Source organism: Protopterus annectens, chromosome 9.part0 (genome assembly GCF_019279795.1).
Source record: "Protopterus annectens isolate FY-2018-M chromosome 9.part0, PAN1.0, whole genome shotgun sequence".
NCBI lineage: Eukaryota > Metazoa > Chordata > Ceratodontiformes > Protopteridae > Protopterus > Protopterus annectens.
In genome coordinates this window covers 1834362660-1834382671 of record NC_056743.1, presented here as the reverse complement: position 1 = coordinate 1834382671, position 20012 = coordinate 1834362660, and positions in this window count along the sequence as shown.

Sequence of the window (20012 nt, the reverse complement as noted above, 5' to 3'; positions counted from 1 at the left end):
GGCCCATCTCATTTGCTCACTCAACTGAGTGCAGTGAGATCATATTCTGATTTCAGGCACTCCTACTGTGTACAAAGAGAGCATCTGGGAAATAGAAAAAAAAAAAAAAAATAAGCTTATTTCCTGCCTTTCTTGTTAAGTGGTACAGACTATTTGTAGGCTTCTGAGCCCCCAAGCCCTTCTGTGTTTGAGGGAAGCCTTCTAGCTTGTTTATTTCTTATAACTAGCCAGTTTTCTAGTTTCAGCACTCAAATCTGTTTCTTTGATCTCAGCACTTGTTCAGAAAAAAAAAAAAAAAAAAAAAAATTTCATCTGCTTTTACTGTACTTGTGTTTTTACCTACTTCTTTTTACTTTTGCATCATCTTAAAATACTCAATTGTATTTATTACTGCTTGGTGTAACTCATTCTAAGCCTTTTGGTTTAAACACTTGGGCTTCGGACCAGTTAGTTGTTTTGCACTGAGAGGGTTTGTGGTCTGCACTGTTGTGGCAGAACAGGTAGCTTACATCCTTCTAGGTTGAGAACTGCTGATTGAGGGCTCAGTTTCTGTTATTCTAAAAGTGTATTAATTCTGGTTTAAGCACTTGGGCTTTCAAGCCAGTTATTTTACATTAAGAGGGTTCGTGGTCTGCACTCTTGTGGGAGGAGAGGCTGGACTCTGCCCTTCTGAGCTGGGAATTTCTGGTTAAAGGCTTATAGTGCATGCATATCTGAACTGTTCCTTACTGAAGTTGGTGCGCCTTGTTTGCTGTGGCATAGACTGGATTCGGGCCTGCTGGATCTAGCTTTGTTTGTGTAACTTGAGCACTAATCCAGACATTCTCTAAAGTATTCAATGGTATTTATTACTGCTTGGTTGTAACTTGATTAAAGTGTAGCTATCATTCAAGTCTTTTGGATTAAGCACTTGGGCTTCAGAACAGTTGTTTTACATTAGGAAGGTTTGTGGCAAGCACTGTGGTGGCAGGACAGGTAGCTTTCATCCTTCTAAGTTGGGAACTGCTGATTGAGAGCCCAGTGTCCAAGTGTATTAGTTCTGGTTTAGGCACTTGGGCTTCAGGCCAGTTATTTTACATTAAGAAGGTTCGTGGTCTGCACTCTTGTGGGAGAAGAGGCTGGACTCTGCCCTTCTGAGCTGGGAATTTTCTGGTTGAAGGTTTATAGTGCCTGAATATTTGAACTGTATCTTACTGAAATTGGTTCACCTTGTTTGCTCTAGCATAGACTAGATCCAGGTCTACTGAATCTAGCTTTGTTTATATGCTTGTTGTTTGTTTGCTTGTTATTTCCCTGGAAGCTAATTCCACCTAATCAACTTCTCAGCTTCTGTGGATCACTAGTGATATCTGCATTGCTTACTGTACTTATTTCCTTGTTTCACTTGAAAGAAAGTTACTGTTTGTCGTTTTTGCATTTAGTTACTTGTAACACATTGCACTCAAGTTACCTGGCACTTGCTCACTAAAGCAATTATATAAGTCAGCACTAAAAATTAAAAGCACTACACCCTCACTCCCCACTGGCCCTTGTTTTCAATTAAGGATTTCCCAATATTATTCTAGCATGTCCAAAGGTCAGTTGTCAATCTCCTCTCCGGTCCAGCTGGTGAATCTGGGAATCTTGAGGCAATGTTATAACTGCCTCATGTACACAGACAACCCTCTCCTCCTCCCACATAACACAAATACTTGCGAGAGATGCAGCTATTTAGCCAAAATGGAGGCTGAGCTCTCTCAACTCAGGACTGGCAAGACCAGACAGGAGGAGAAGGCAACTACACACACCACAAAACCAGCCTCACATAATGCTACCACTCCACTGAATCAAACACATAAACACACAAAGACATACTGAGGCTCTGAGTAAAAATTTACCTAAACAGCAGAGGCCTCCAAAGCAGACACCCAAACAACTGCTACCTCAAGACACCCCACAAGCAACACATAAACCACAAAAGCAGTGTGCAAAGCAGTCACAGCCCTTAAGGCCAAATACAACACCAAACATACTTGTCATAGGTGACTCCATAGTCAGACACACTGACGTCCCACTCACCAGGCTGAACAAGGAGAGGGTCACAGTAAGCTGCCTATCGGGCGCTAGAATCCGCCACATAACACAAGCACTCGGGTCACTCCATGGCAGGTACAAATATGACACAGTCATTGTCCATGCTGGTGTGAACGACCTGAGACGTACCTCCCTGGACTACATGAAAAGAGACATAGAGGAGCTCTCTGATTATGTAGCCCAGGCAGGTATGACCTAACCCTGAGCAGTATCCTTCCTTCACCAAGAATGATGCCACAATATAGAGACAAGATGATCAGCTTTAACAATTGGCTTAATGTCTGGTGTCATTCAAAGGGGATCCAGTGTCTGTCTGCCTGGGATGACATGCTTGACAAGCCACGCTGCTTCAAGGGACGGCTTGCACCTGTCACCCTGGGATTCCGGATATTGGCTAAGGCTCTTGCCACCCCATAGTGCCTTTTTAGGCAAGGCTCAAATTCTAAACCTACCACCCTAGAAAACAAAAATGGGAAGAAACTGAGGGTAATGCTGCTCAATGCCAGAAGTCTAAATCTCAAAATGCACGCACTTGAGGCCCTTCTCAGTATGGAGAACATCGATGTCTGTGCTGTAACTGAAACCTGGTTCAAGGCTCCTGAGAGCACCCTGGCACTATTAGGTTTTACCTCATATCATGCTCGGCCCCAAAACCCGGACCACACCACAAAAGGAGGGGTGTATCCATATTCATAAAGGATACTCACACCTCCAGGTTGGTGGCAATGCACAAGCTCGGAAACCATCCAGGTGCAACTAACCATAGGCAAAACTGCTCTACAAATTGTAGCATGCTACAGGCCACCCTCTCAAACTCAGGAACCCCACACAGCCTTCCTGAAGACACTGGAGGGTATAAATGTATCTCCAAACACCATCATATTGGGTGACTTCAACTACCCGAATATAGACTGGGAACATTACTCAAGCCCTAACTTTCTAGCCCAACGGTTCCTGGAGTTCATAAATTCAAATGCCATGGAACAGCTAGTCACTGTTCCCACGAGAGGAGAAAATATACTAGATCTCATTGTCACAAACATGGGGACAAAATGCTCCACACCGAAGTATATCCCTCATTGGTGAGATCTGATCATAAACTAATCTCACTGGAAATCCACATCCCGCCCCACCCCAAGCAAAAGACCATAGTGAAGAACTTCTCTAAAGCAAACTTCACACTACTCAAGACTGGTGTGGTATCCTTCAAGGCCCCTGAGCCAGAGGAAACCACAACCCAAGCTGTGGAAGCCCTTACAAATGCCTTCTATGAACACCTCCAGGACTGCATGGATCAGGCAATCCCAAATAAAACCAAGACTCTTTCCACAAAGGGCAAACGTCCAGTCTGGTGGACCCCAGCCATTAACAAACTTTACAATAAGAGGAGAAAGCTATTACATGATAGAACAAAATCCATAAAAGGGAAGTCACCCTGATCATTATTAGTAAAAAAATACGAGCACTCATAAAATCAACTAAGGCCAATTTTGAGAGAAAAATTGCCATGGATTCAAAGGACAATCATAAGGCCTTTTTCAGCTATGTTAGGAACCTGGGTGGAAACTCCCAGATATGCTCAGAATTAGTCCAAAATGATACAAAAATCACTGAACCCACAGACATTGCCAACATACTGGCAGACAGGTTCACTGCAAACTTCACCCCCCTCCCCCCCTTAAAGGAGAGATAACTATCCCAGCCGAGTGTAGCCTCCCGGACATCTCAAATGCGCAGGTGAAAGCTGCTCTCTCTAAAGCTAAAAACACAGCATCAATGGGACCGGATGGTGTCCCCGGCTGTGTGCTACACGAGCTAAATGAGGAATTAAACCCGCACATAAGGCAGCTGTTTAATCTCAGCCTTACCACAGGATATGTGCCCAAGGAGTGGCGTATGGCAACTGTGGTCCCACTCCACAAAGGCGGTGCCTCTACGGACCCTGGTAATTACCGCCCATAAGCTTAACAAGTCTAGTCTGCAAAGCTATGGAGAGGATCATAATGGAGCTCATAAACAAAGATATAGGGGACTTGCAGACATTGGACCCGACCCAGTTTGGCTTTGTCAAGGGAAGATCATGCCTTTTGAACTTGGTTGACTTCTTCGAACCAGTCACCAAGGCCATTGATGAGGAAAGGCAGTCCATACAGCCTACCTTGACCTTGCAAAGGCTTTGACACAATACCCCACTCGGGTATTGTAGAAAAACTTACCAGCTTAAATGTAAACCCATATGTCACAAGATGGGTTGCAAACTGGCTTAAGGACAGAACCCACAGGGTTAGAGTTGCTGGCGCTGTGTCAGACTCCAAGCTGGTCACAAGTGGTGTCCCACAGGGCTCGGTCCTTGGCCCCTATTGTTTGGCATCTACTTCTCAGAAGTACAGGCCAACATGGGAGGACTTTGGCTGACAAAGTTTGCAGACGACTGCAAACTGGGCCATAGTGGAAAGTGCATCGGACACAGATATCCTTCAGAAGGGACTCACGGAAACAGATAGCTGGTGCCAGAGCCATGGCCTGAAGTTAAACACCAAAAAATGTATAGTCATACCCTTCGGGAAAAACAAGGTAACCCCAAGCTACCATATAGGTGGCAATCCACTAAGCACAGAAGAGGTTATCAGGGACCTGGGGACCCAGGTTGACAGTGGCCTTTCTTTTGACACTCACATTGCTAAAGTGGTTAGAAAGACCTTCTACATTGCCCACCTGATCATGAAGGGATTCACATCCAGATCTAGTGAGGTCATTGTTCCCCTGTACTCTTCACTTATCAGACCAATGATCGAGTACAATGCCCCATTCGGGATGTATCTCACCCGACATCTGCAGCAATTGGAGAGACCCCAAAAGTTCCTCACCAAAAGGATAAAGGGACTCCAAAATCTGTCATATGCTGCCAGATTGAAGAAACTCCAGCTCTATTCAGTCGCATACCGTCTGCTCAGAGGTGACATGTGCCTGACATACAAGGCCATGTCCAACCCGGAATTAATGGACATGCTCCACCTCAAAAATCCAAATCCACCAAAACCACTAGAGCAAGCGACTTAAACCTTAGCACGGATATAAATAGGACGTGCTGGAGGGATAGATTTATCACTCAGAGACTCCCTATGCTGTGGAATAAAATCCCGGTCCATGTGAGGCAGAGCACCTCGCTGACTCTGTTCAAGAGAAATCTAGACCTGTGGATGGGAGATCGTAGGTTTACCCCAGGAATCATCTCTGTGTCACTGCTGGACAGAGGCACAACAAACTAATGGGCACAGTATTTTTTCATATAAGGGGTGGCGTAAGCCACAATAATTTGGGCTAGGCTTATAAATGCCTTAGGGCAGATAGCCTAGTATAAACCTATGAACCTATGAACCTATGTAGTCTTAGGTCTCACAAAGTGACTGTGAAATATAGAACAGTAAAAACACAGATCTATGTATGTGATGCAATAGTTAGCATACCTCTCAACGTCTTAGAGCAAGAAATCTGCACAAAGCCATAATTAATGTAGGAATAGAGAGGCAAAAATAGGATCAATGTTTAAATATTGGCCTTACAAATGTAGAATGTTGATGGAATAACAAGTTTTGCATTAGCAAGAATTTTCGGAAACGCATGACATCCACAAATCAAATGTATATCATTATTTTCTGACTTCATTCTCAATGATTTAACAATACTTTTGTAGAAACCAACATTTTATGGGGAACACTGGAAATATTATGTAAAAATATGGGCATTCTTCTTAAGTCTGGACAGTTAAGAGTTATGGTAGTTAGGCATAGCAAGAATCCAATGATTATTGCGCTAAGTGTATACACATGCTCATTTTCTATTTTACCTGTTTGCACATAGGTAAACAGTGCACAAACACGAGGAGCATTGCTAACATCCATCCTTCCTGTTATATAATGTATATGTCCTACTGCAGCCCATTCCTATCACTACTCCAGGCCAGGATTTCACAATTGCTATGGGCAATAATTGAATGTATCCAGTGTCTGCCATTGCAAGTGTGACATAACTCTTATGTACTGATTTCCTTTTTTCTACAGTTTTGCACTTCACACAAAATATTCAAACATTATTAAAACTGTTTTTAGAACATGACACATTGCCCAAATGTGTACTGAAAATATACACATTAAAACATTATGGGACAAAGAGTCACAGTCTGTAAAAAAAAAACTATTGCAGAAACAACTCCTAAACTTCAAATTACATCAGGATTTGAACCCTCAATACCATTAAAGCTTCATCAAGCAGGATGGCTGCTTTAGTCTTTTTGGCCACAGAAGCAGCTTTCTAGAAATGGAGTTATCCCTCACACAACCACCTTTATAAAATGTACACTGCTATCAAACCATTCACTGTATATTGTACAAGTATTTCTGTGACTTATATTTGGATATAGACCAGTTAGTAGACACAACGCCTGTAATAATTATGATAACAAATATACATATCTCTGTCCATTTTTATGGGTGGGGGAAAATAACACATTTACTGTTAGGATACAAACTAGTCTGAAATCAGAAACTGCAATAGACTAGACTCACTTCCTAACTTCTCTCTTGCATGATGTAACAGTATTCAGCTGTGGTTAAACTGTCAGTGGTTCATGCCTGATGCATAAACATTACATATGGTAATACTGTAGTAATATAAGTGTGTGTACTCACATGTTAACTTAAGTTATCTACAAAAGCACCACTATATATTTGCATACTGTAACAAGGTAAGACATACAAGGATATGTCATAATGGTCTTCAACACTACAGTCTAGGTTCAGGCCTTACCTTCCAAATGCTGCAGTTGGGACAGCATTAGTTCAGGGCTGACTCTGTCTGATGCAAGCAGTACACAGCCAATACATGTATAGATAAAGGTTGTGTGAGTTGCCTGGCATCAATTTTAATATATGTATGTGAGTAGGAGGAAGGTACTAGACCCTATGCGGTCAGTGAATGTGCTATGCATTGTCTCTTAGCCAAAGCAAAGGTATACTGAGCATGTCTACATCTACCTACAGGGACAGCTGGGGGCTCCTCCTCCAAGTCCTTCTTTGACTGTGGCTGTGGTGACCTAGGCATTTGTGGGGGGGGGGGGTTGTGTGTCCATTCCCTTGCTGATCTTGCTGTAGCTGTTTCCACAGAATCAGCTTGTGTAGCATAGGACAAACTGTGAATGTTTGTGTACATGTGCATGAAGTATACCACAAGCCTCCAATGGATGTATCTAGACACCGGAACCTTGACTTCAGAAGCCCAAACACACAGCCTATGATGTTCCTAGTTTGTGCATGTTCTTCTGTATAGCATTCTTCCATGGGTGTATGTGCATTTCAGATGGGTGTCTCCATCCATGGTTCCAGGGTGTAGCCAGCATCCCCCACTAAATGGCCCTGTGGTATGTCTACCCTAGCAAATATATGGTACAGCTGTGATGTATGCCAGATATGGGAGTTGTGATAACTGCCAGGGTTGTCAGCACACACATTCAAGATAATCCTCTGGGCATTGTACACGATTTGGCAATTGATGGAGTGGTATCCCTTGTGGTTAATGTAGATTCTACCCTGTTCGCCAGGTAGTGCCTTGATGTGTACATGACTGCAATCTATAGCACCCAAGTACTTCAGGGTAGTGCACTACACAATAGAGTGTTGTATTTTGCTGGTCCTCTCCTTAGCAATAAGGGAAAAATATGTGTTCACTGACATGGGTAAGCATTACATTCATGAACTGGTGGAGGATCCTGGATGCTGATGCCTGTGACACCCCCATCATGTCCCCAGTTGGTCTTTGAAAAGTACCTGTAGATAATATCCTAAGGGCTATACATACCTTAGTTTCCACTGGGAGGGGTTCCCCTCGGTTGGATCTGGCTCTGAGTTGAGGTTGACAGAGCTCACAGAGTTCTAGTAATATGTCCCTGTCCAAACTGTAGTGCTTTACAATTTTCAGCTCATGTAGCACCTGGAAGGTTACCCTGGGCCTGACCACTCTTCTCCTTCTCGGCCTAGTCCTATAGTCATCAGCACCAGCAGCACTGACCTCAGCTTCAAGCACATACAGATGTAGAATTGCTGCAGCAGCCCCTAGCATTATGTCAGTTAAAAGTTCCCAGTCTCTACTCCAATATTGTTGAAGTATGGAGGGAAAATCAGAATGTAAGCTGTATGCATACTTTATACATTTCTTGATTAGGACCCCATGTGGTATTGGCTAATTTAAATGTCATTCACCTGCTCAGATATAATTAACAGGATTTAAAATTCCTTCTGCAGTGCACAGTGTTGTGCTCTCCACACCGATATGCAGCAGAGTGCAGCTGTGGCCAGTGACAGAAAATCATGTACAACTTTATATAATTTCATCCCTATTGTCATGATGCATACAGAACACACTAATTACTGATATTTGCACTTCATTTCTATAACATACAATGCCAGGACATTATGACAAAAGTTGACGTACTCTGTACTTGAACACAAGACTGTCTGCACCTTAATCCAATACCTAATAGCTGTTGCCACCAGAGTACTCAAGCAAAGATGTCTAACTAGAGGGAATTAGTAGAGTGCAGTCCCTCTTACTGGGTTTGCGCAATCCCCAAAAGTTGTCACCATATTGATCGAATGCATCCGTTTTCTATTTTTAGATGTCTAGCTCATGTCCGGCATGTGGGTGGTCTGCTCACACAAATAAGGATTGCATAATCATTGCCGTTTGTGTAAAGCAGCACACTGCTCACACACACACAAAAGACCCAATAAAATAATAAAGTTAGGAAAACCACACAACGAAAGCCAGATAAGCAAGTTTATTTCTCTAGCGCCTTGGCCACAATAAGCCTTCAAGGAGTCAAGGAAAATAATAAAGTTACCTGACACACACCCCTGTCATCGACAACCATGGGAAACATGCACCATGTAGGAGCTTACACAGAGTAAACAGCCCTACATGATCCCTGTTTTTTCTGATTCAACAAATCCACTGCTGTTTTACTTCATTTGCATAATAAGCATGCTGACAGCCTGGAAACTACATGGATAATAGCCATGTAAGCTGGGCAACGGCATGGGAGCACAAAGTTAAAGATACAATGCAGGGTATTACTGTACTTGTACTTTTAAATTACATTTGTATTATTCATTTTCAAAAGTTTTTGTGCATAGCGGCGCATTGCGCAAAATTGTACTAGAATAAAAATGCTAAAATTTATAATAATCTAACACACCACCTGAACTCCTTTGGACATCCTTCGCCATTAAATGCATGTTTTTTAACTTTTCATGGGAATTTTGTGCATATTTCACGACTTCTGCATGCCCTTCTTTCTCTGTAGGCTCCTGTATGCAGAACTTTTCCGCATACACTTACAACATGGAGGCTGAGCCTACACAGTTGGATGCAGGGAGGTTAGTTGACCCTTTTCAGATATTAACTGGGCTGATAGGGTAAGTATGAATACAATATACATATATAGGCTAATCACTTAGCATTGTTTGGGAGGTGAAGGGAAACTGGGACAACTGATGAAAATTTAGCAGATATGAAGAATTTCTATACTTGCTAAATGCTTGTTACTTCTGCTTGAATCAAATCAGATTTTCATTCCTTGCGTGTTTGGAGAGACAAGCAAACCCAAACCCCCTTTTTCTAGAATTTACCACCACACACCCTTACATATGTACTGCACTTCTGATGTTGCACATCAGTGAGAAAAGATGAAAATCTGGTCGTGTTTAACCAGTTGAAGTAACAAGTGATCAGTACAGGACTGCATGTAATACTGCTCTGTGGTCTGGGGTTCAATTATGACCTCTAGTCAGTGCCATTCTAGTCCATTCTAGGGTGAATATAACTATCTCAGTCAATCTATGTGCTTGTTGCCATAAAGGATTCAGTTTTCTATTTCTTAAAATATCATGGAACTGCTGACTGCTAAAGGAACCATTATCTGTTCCCAGTATACTTAGAATAAACACAATTTTATTTATTTATTTCACTTTGATAACCGGGGAAGTCCACTGGGCCACAAAGAACCTGTTTTCAGTGGAGGCCCAGGGAGAAAAGCTCCAGTGTAGAGTTACATAGAAACAGAATATTCAATCGTGAGAATATGCAGTATGCAAAAATAATAGTGAGGCAACATAAAGTAAGTTCATAGAGAAAATAATAGCATACAAGAACATGGCAATTTTTGATACAGGCATATGATAAAAGTATCAAATCACATATAGTTTTTTTTTTTTTTTTTTTTTTTTTTTAGCAAGTTACGGGTCTGACACAATAAGGGTGAAGAAGTAGAAGTAGCAGTGAGAGAAGAGAGGAATAATGGCTAGAGGGGAAAATGATAATAGTTTATCTGTTATTGGAATCACAACTACATCACATTTGGAACTTGTGTGTTTTATTACATGATACATGCTGTAGTCATCAATAGCCATCAGGAAATTTTCTTCTGACTGCAGAGGACCACAGAAATGTGCAGTCAGATAAGACCATGGAGGAACTTGAATCTAGAACCTTCTTAACAGGTCCTACAGTTTCAAATGCTATATTTTCTTGGCATAAAAGAAATTTATGCAAAACTGCTTCATCTGTCTCCTATTGTCTTTTCTCCTGACCCTAACCACTGCATCATTTTCTCATACAAACTATCACTAACCTTCAGGACTCACTCCTCCCTGCAATCACATGTCACTATAAGCCCCTAAAACACAAATGGCTCAGATGCAAGCTCCTTCTTAGTCTTATGGACAATGCCTGGCATTCCTGGAAAAATGACCCATTCTCAAACTCCAGGTAATTTTGTACTAAGGTAAGAAATGTAGTTAAACAGGCAATCAGGTGACATAAAAGCCACATTACAAACAAGTGTCAGTCATCCCTTCTCAACTCACCTAAAAAATTCTGGGCAGAAGTCAACCATCTGCCAGGCTGTACTAACCCAGCTAACACCCACTGCTCCTCATCTCACCTCACAGTAGCTGATTTCAGCCTCCACTTCAATACACTTCTCATTCCTGATTCCATTAATAACCCTTCCTTTCCCTCTAACTTCTCTCCTCCCCCTATATTCCCACTTTCAATTTCAAAGCAATCAAAGCTAAAAACATAATACCACTATTTGAAGACGTAAAAACTGACTCACCTGCTGGTCTTGAAAATCTTCTCCAGTTGTTCTTATTCTTATATAAGGACTTCATAGTCTCACCCCTTCCTCACATTTATTATCTCTGCCTAACTCAAAACATCCCGCCTGATATCTGGAAAACTTTGATTGTAAAAACCCTCTTTCCAAAAAATAACCCATCCCCTCTCACTGGCTTCTGGCCCATCTCCATTCTGCCCACACTTTGTAAAATCCTTGACAAATTAGTTTGCAATCAAATCATCCATTACATCTCCAATATCATCTACTGTTCTCAAAACAGCATGACGTTTGGGCTAATAGGGACATTTCTGCTGTATTCTAGATACTTACTGATAACATTGTCCTGGCTTTGGACAAAGGCCTCTCACTGGATCCATCTTTATCAGCCTCAACAGAGCTTTCAGTCTGGTTAACCATAACATTCTTTTAGATCTCCTAACTGAATATGGAACTAGCCCAGATACAGCTCCCTGGTTTAAAAATTGTCTTGAGCAACCCCTCTGTTTCTACCACTGTCTTTAAAGTCCATCATGGCTTCATACTGACTCTCCTTCTTTTTCCTATTTTCATTAATAAACTACCTCTTGACTGCCCTCACCTCTCTCTCTTACTTTATGCTGATGTCATGGTCTTATTTCACTCAGGCCTGACCTCCTCTGCCATACGCAACTACTATAAGCTGACATCCTTTTTCATATCAAATGGCTTAATAACAAAATGTTAATTCTGAACTCTTCTAAAACTAAACAATGCTTTTTGGTAGAACCTCTAAATGTGTGAATAACTCCCAATCACTTCTTATCCATGGCCATCTTGACAATCTCATTGATTAAGACATCTCCTTCAAATATCTTGGCATGTGGCATCATCCCACACTGTAATTCAGCTTCACCTAGAACAAATACAGAAGAAAATATATTCCTTTCTCTTTTATTCTTATAAAATTTCTCTTTCTCTCTAAACCAGCAAGGAATGCCAAAGGCAAATACATTCTACTAATACAGCTTGAATATTGAGTTCCACTGGTTACAGCAGCATCCAAGAAAAACTCCTCCACCATTCAGACTATAAGCAACTCTGTCTGCTGTTTCATTACCTTCTCCTCCAGAAATGAGCAGCATTGTATTTCACTTAATAAAGCCAATTAGCTATTTGCCCAACAATGTGCCAACCTGCTTCTTGGATCCTAACTCTACAAGCTCCTCAAACAAGATTTCTCTCCTTCCCTTGCCTCCAGGCTATTCAGATGACCCCCCCCCAGTTATAATCTAAGAAGTCTTAACTACTTTGGTCCACTTCTTCAATGTCCCATAACCAGACATCATTGCAAAACTCATGCCTTCTCCATTCTAGACCCCAAACGCTGGGGATCCCTCGCTAGTAATCACAAAGGCTTCACCTTGTACCCCTCATTCCATGCTCAATGTGAAGATCATCTGAATCAGTTTTCAAATGCTTTCCATCTGGAGGCATCACATAATCCTCCCCTTCACCAGTCAGGCACCTTTGCCTTCCTCACATTATTTCCCTACACTAATATGTAACATCTGTTCCATGCTGTATATATTATATATCATTATTTCTGTGTGCCCTTACCTTACATTTGCTATCTTTTACACTGTGCGCTCTATTTCTTCACTTTTTCACTCTCTTCTTCTTCTCCCCTGCTTACTCTAGCCATCTTTTTTATTGTCCCTTATACTGTGTCCTTTGTTGTTAATTCTGTTATTGATCTGTTGCTATCTTTGTACATTTTGTTTGCATTCATAATACTTCTTGTTAACTTTCTTGTCTACTGTAATTTATATTTGTCCAGGCTGATATTGAAGAAGGTCCATTTGGATCAGGTTCTACCCTAGTTACCAAATTAAAAAACATATAAATAAAATGGTCAGGCACTGACCATGGATTTTCTCTAACCAGTGCTTTGATTTTTTTTTATATTCTGTGACAGCTCACATGTGATAGCTTTAGATGTCTGATCTACAAAATAACTTGTATGACGAATACCTCCATTTAAAATCATGATATGGATTTACATTTCATAAATTTCTTCAACACTGTAGCACAAGATTTGCTTTCATTTACTGTGTGTCACGCATTTATTTGACAAATATCTTTAACAAGTTGTAACATATTATTTTTTATTGGTTTCTTCCTGAATTTCTTTTACAGTAAATGATTTTGGTGCATCATTTTTTGCAATAAAATTTCTACATTCCTCAGTCTTCACTGATCAGTTGTTATCTTCTGCAGAAATAAAAGGACATTGTATCTAGGCATACAATCTGTTACAATTATTGTACAAAATGAAACTGCATAGGTTTGTGGATTATCATGTATGATTTTTTCAGTTATTCTTTGCATCAAGAATAAGTAAATAACCAATAAAAGTGGCAATGGAACTATTCAGAACTCTGCACGCTCCATACTTCTCAACCTCTGAGTCCAAGAAGTCTGGACAAAGCCTAAAATAATGGGGGGATAAAGGCCAAAAAATAGCGACAGATTTTAAATACTACTCTTATAAACTTAGAACATTGGTAGAGTAACAGGATTTCTTTTAGCATGTATTTTCTGAAAGATATGAAGTCTAAAACTGAAATGTATATAATTATTTAGTGACTTCAATCCTCAGGGATTTGCCAGAAAACCACAAATTTTATGAGGAACAGACCAAAAATATAAGGCAAATCCTGGGCATTCTGCGAAAATCTGGAAAGTTGAGAAGTATGTATGGCAATAGCTTCCTTTTCTGTTTTGGACTACCTCTAGTGTAAATCCACTAGAGCCCTTCTTGCATACCTTATTGTTTTCTTCCATGATCATGTCTGTATAGTAATGTGTGGCAGCTAATCCTACAGGACTTTTGTGTTTCATCATAGTCATGGACTTAAGCCCATTAATTTTTTAGAGGAATAAGCCTGGTACTGTAGTTTGCCATTCCTGGCAGACTTCTTACCACTGTTATGTCTTTTTCTGACAGAGACCAATGGACTGTATTAATATGCTTGGATTTAGTTAATAGTCCCTGAACAGATAAAACAAAACAATTGATAAAATGGTAGCATTTTATTTCAGTATAATTAAGCTGTTTTTTTCTTTAAACATTAATAGAGTTCTCTTAGTCTTTGAAATAATGTTCTTTTTCAATAATCATTTTTATTGTTTTGCAAAACCATTATACATTTCACACACTATTTACATTATGTACAATATTGCTTCCAATGTTTTAGTTCCATTTTGAATTTCCCTATAATACATTAAGAATAAATATCATTTTAACCAAGTACAGGAAAATAAAATCACAAAAAATTAAACATAAAAGCATCTACAATAGACAATTATAAACCAACTCAAGCCAATAATTTGTATTATTTCTACATTTTCTATCTAATCCAAGAATGTGTTGGTACACATACAGAATGTCCTGACGGAAAGTGGATAGGGACCGCTACGCCAAAATAATATTAAAGATTTGTTCCCAAATTTTTATGCTGTTTATACTTTTCTTATTATTTCTAATTAACAATTTGTGCGCTAATATATGCTTAATCGCTAACAGCCTGAAATTTTGCCACGACACCTGTGCTGGGTTCAACCAATTGTAGCTATATATAATTTCATTAGTAAACTAATATTCATAATTACAATCTTTTTTGTTTTGTCCAAATTCTCCGGTGGAATATGTAGAATCAGAAATTCCCAGGAGAGTGTTGAGTTTTGATAACCCATTTTTTGTAGTTGTAACTTTAAAGAATTCCATAATTTATAAATGCACTTGCAACTCCAGAACATGTGTAACAGGTCTGCTGTCTGATCTACACACTGTGGACATTGAGGTGACTTTTTTGAATCAAATTTATGAAGTGTTAGATGGGTATAATATGCATTGTTAAATATCATCAATTGAGTAAAGACCAGTTTTTGAAGTGATACGGATTTTAATGTTAAATTAAACGCCTCTACTATTTTACTGTCGTCTAGGGATGGCAATTTCTCTCTCCAGTATTTCGATAACAGAATATGATTATTATATTTTCTCTCTTTTGCCATTTTATACGCTGAGGATATATATTTTCTATCTTGTTGCAATGCTTCCCACAGATGACCTGAAATAACTAGTTCCTCTTTTTTAATTACAGAACTGGTAAAATAATTTATGGCCAAATCTTTTAACTGCCTCATTATAATTAAATAAGAGATGGGAAGATTCATCTCTTTTAAGATATCATGTACCGCTACTCCTAGGAAGGGGTATAAATCCCTTACAGTTAATTCCTTAATAAATGGATATTTCTTTAAGTCTATCAGTTGATTACCAATAGTTATATTAGGATTTCCATCAAACGGTTGAAACATCATCATATATTTTAAAAGGTTCAAGGAGGCAAACAGAGTTTGAGTCGCCATTGCCCATACCTTGATGTGCTCCATTAACTCATATTTACTCAATGTTTTTATATTCAAAAATGGTACAGCTTTAACATTAATTCCCTTCCCTTTTATATGTTTATAATTTAGCAGTACCCATTTGGGTATCCATTTTCTATTTTCACTATCCAAGTAAGACACCCTTAAAATCCTATTGGCCTGAATCACTGTATAATACATCTCAAAATCCGGTAAATCCAACCCCCCCCTCGTTTTAGGAGCCATCAGTTTCTCATAGGATATTCTCGTTTTCTGGGTTCCCACAGAAATTTCCCCAATCCTATCTGAAATTGCTTAAAAAGGATTTCGTGATTTTAAGTTGTGCTGCTCTAAAATATATAGCATTCTGGGGAGAACGTTCATTTTATTATCGCTGCTCTTGCCATCATCGGTAGCTTCAACTTACTCCATCTTTTCAAATCCATTGTTATTCGGTCTCCAGTTGCCTTAATATTGTTGATAAAAATTCTCTATTTTCAGTTGAAAAGTCAATCCCCAAATATTTTATTCTTTCTTCTGTCCTTACTCGTCCTATCAATGGTAGCATTGAAAAAGGTGTAGGTGTCTTTAGAGGGAATATTTTATTTTTTTTTAAATTTAGTTTGTAATTAGCAATTTTCTCAAAGGTTTGTATTGCTGTTAGTATTTTTTCCGTATCTGACACTGGTGTGGTACTGTATATATTTAAATCATCTGCAAAAGCAGTCATCCTAACCTTTATCCCAAGAAGTACAGGAGAATTATAAAAAACATTTTGTTTCATATGAAGAAATAAAGGTTCCAAATACAGATTAAACAGTATGGGAGACAATGGGCACCCCTGTCGAGTTCCATTTTTAATTTGAATCCTTTTGGAACATTCATGATTTATATATAAACTAGTGTATGCATTCTTGTATAAATTTCTTAACATAGAAATAAAAAGCTGAGGTATATTGAAATATGATAATGTTTCAAATAAATAAGCTGAAATAATGTTCTGTGTGTATTATCATTCTATTTTTTTACTTTGACCATAAACAATATTATTGTGTTATTTATTGTGCTTACTGTACCTTGCATTACTTCTTTAAATGTATGCTGAGATACTTCAGATGTATAAATAATGCTCGAAATTAGCTTACTGTGGAATCACACACCTATTTTATTCTGTGAGTAGGGTGTTAACACTTACCATCCTAGTACACCAATGACAGATATTATGTTTCTAAATTTTGTCTTAAAAACACAGATGTGCCATATATATCCAGAATAATATAATCAACTGTCATAGTTACACACACCTTTGATGTCTATACACATTCTGATTTTTAATCACAGTTCTTGGGCTTTAGTAATATTACATTAGAAAATAGCTTTTCCTGAAGTAAAATTCTACCATTTCATCTATGATGTTCATGAACTAGTAACTAAATCAAAGAAAATGAATGCAGTCCATTGACCTCTGTCAAAAAAAGATATAACAGTGGTAAGGTTAATGCTTATGCAGTCCTGATTCAACTTTATTTCTGATGTGAAAGGTAGCCCTGTTATAAGACTGACAAACTTGGAAAGTTTTCAACCTGTCTTTTGTCTTCAAACAATTCAAAATTATTTGCTAGTATGATTTCTGTTGTTCTGTGGTACTAGATGAGGAAATTTGTATATGTATATATTCTATTTGAGTTGTTTTTCTATAACTTACATGTTCACTCAGTGCAAAAACTTCTTTATCATATTAATTGTTAACTTCTGAGTAAATAGGAGCAGAAACATGCTTCTGCCTATGCCTTGTCATCACTAAGTTTTATTGTGTTAACATATATTTCAAAATCATTATTACTTAAACTATATTAGAATACCTGTCTACCTGTCATATTTTTCAGTATGTATTTATTCCCCGATGATAAACTCACCCTCCAGTGAATCTTAGCCCCTTCATTTCCTATGGGTTACAGGTGGTCTCTGACTCAGGTGAGAACCAGCTGCAAAGAAGTTGTCATCTAGTTAGGGACAGATTGTTTGGTCCCTCACCATTTTCAGAATTCTTCTGTAGTCCTGTTGCTTGTTGATTCACTTGCTCTGTCCTGCAGTTTGGATGACCAATGGCTCTGAGGCTGTCATACCAACCAAGTGGCTCACCTAAACCATCATCACTGGGAATCTGTACAGTCCATAAACTTTCAATGAAGCTCTAGATTAGTGACACCAGGACACCATTTTGGTGAATAGAGCCAAAACCCCACTTCTGGTGACTGACATGGAGCATTCTGGGCCTGCTACTCCCCCTTACATGTGAACCCCAACACACACACACACACACACACACACACACACACACACACACACACACACACACACACACACAAAGAGGATTATCATTACTGCTTTGGTAGACCAAACCCACACCGCTCTTTCCACTAAGTGAGATAGATTAGCAATGGCCACTTGCTCTCTCCTACTTCACTTGGCTTCTCTACTGCTGAGATGCTATTTGAAAATTGAGTCATCTGGGTCATAGTCAGGGCTTTATCATTCTGGGCCATAGTGCTAGGAAAATACTATCATTTTTGCTTAACATTATGAGCTTTGTATTTCTGGTATGAAGTCATTTATTGTGAGAAATGAATCTGTTTCTTTTACTGTAGTTTTTTTGAGTCCTGTAAACATTAATGGGTTCCTATTACCTGATCGAATGTTTATGTTAGTGAATACCTAAACATCGATCTGGTAATAGCAAAAGCAAAAAAAAATAAAAACGTGAATGGCTGATTTAATGCAGGGAAATAATTCCCTTGGCTGTTATGTGGATTTTGCCCCTTTCCCCATTGTAGAATGATCTTGGAGTTGTTATATTTAGTTAAGGGTGTGGGGACACAGCCCCCCACATCGGGGGGTGTGGAGGAAGCCCCCACTTAATTTTAGTTTAAAATTTTCCTTTTTTTCCCCTATGTTTAATCGTCTGTTTGCTGTTTTAATTTTTCAATATTACCAGTTCGATGTTTAGGTATTCGCTAACCTAAATGTTCAATCGGGTAATACAGATGCACTTTAACAAAGTAGACGCAAACTTTATACTTCTTACCATTGGAGAGCATGTCAAATTTCTGAGGCTATGTCCCACCACTTTTTCCTGCAATTAGAACTGTATTACTACTCATTTTATTTGTAAGACCCGTATTTTCAGAAATAACTTCTCTGTATGGTATGTATTTTGATCAGTGGCCATTCCATTTAACTCAATTTCTTTTTTGTTGTATATCAATTTTCTGTAAGTCTGACATTTTTAATATACACCCATACTCTACAATGTTCTATAGAATCATCCTTAGTTAATCTAAAGCTTTACTCCTTAGCTTGGGTGAGGTGGGTTTTTTTCATAGTGGCAGGGTAGGAGACTGTACAGTCAATAAAGAAAGCTCTTTCCTAATGGTATTACTTTGCATGGTGTCGTTGGTTAAGTGCTGTTACCAGATGAACATAAGTGCTGGACACATCTGATGTCCTGGGATACATGTGGCTCTATCCAGCAGCATTATAGCAGAGAATGGAGCACAAATGTCATTTGTGCAACATAGTGATGATCAGAGTTAAACAGGCCACACCACATGGCTGAAAGGTTGCCCGCACACAGACACAGACAGAACAGAGGATATATTAGTGACAGAGAGAATGTCACCACACTTTATATGCAGCACACAGATCTGTCTGGCTCAACATGCACAGTGCTTTAACATGGCTGTGAGGGTTGGAGGTAAGAATTGTTATCTAGCTGCTTCCTATCTAGGGTTTGATTCCTGCAGCTTCCATGTGCATACTGTGTAACTTAGAGTAAGACATTTTATTATAAAAACTAGGAATAACTGAATGAAATGTTAGCACAGTCTTATTGCCTACTCAAGTTCATGCAGGTAATCACCAAGCTTTACAATGATCCAGAAATGTATATTATGATAGACAATTTCAAATTTTCATCATTTGACATTTACTGTGGGATAAAAGAGATGCAGTCATTCTCCATCTAATGTTTCCATTGAAATTTGCACAAAAATATCAGGCAGGATGATAGTGCAAAGTGATACATGGTACCTGGTCAGTTAAAAGAGAAAATAAAGTTCTTTTGCAGAGATCATCTCAAATCATAAGGGATATGTTGGATGACCAAAATATATTAGCAAGCTTAAAGCTAAATATAGCTAAATTAAAACAGTACTACTGTGAAACAATATTGTTGACTCAAATTTTACAAAATATTTTGACATTAAGACTTGATCACAGAATGATATACACGGGCATACAAAATAACTATATCAGACTATTGCCACCTTTGGCAATTCACTTAGAAAACATATCT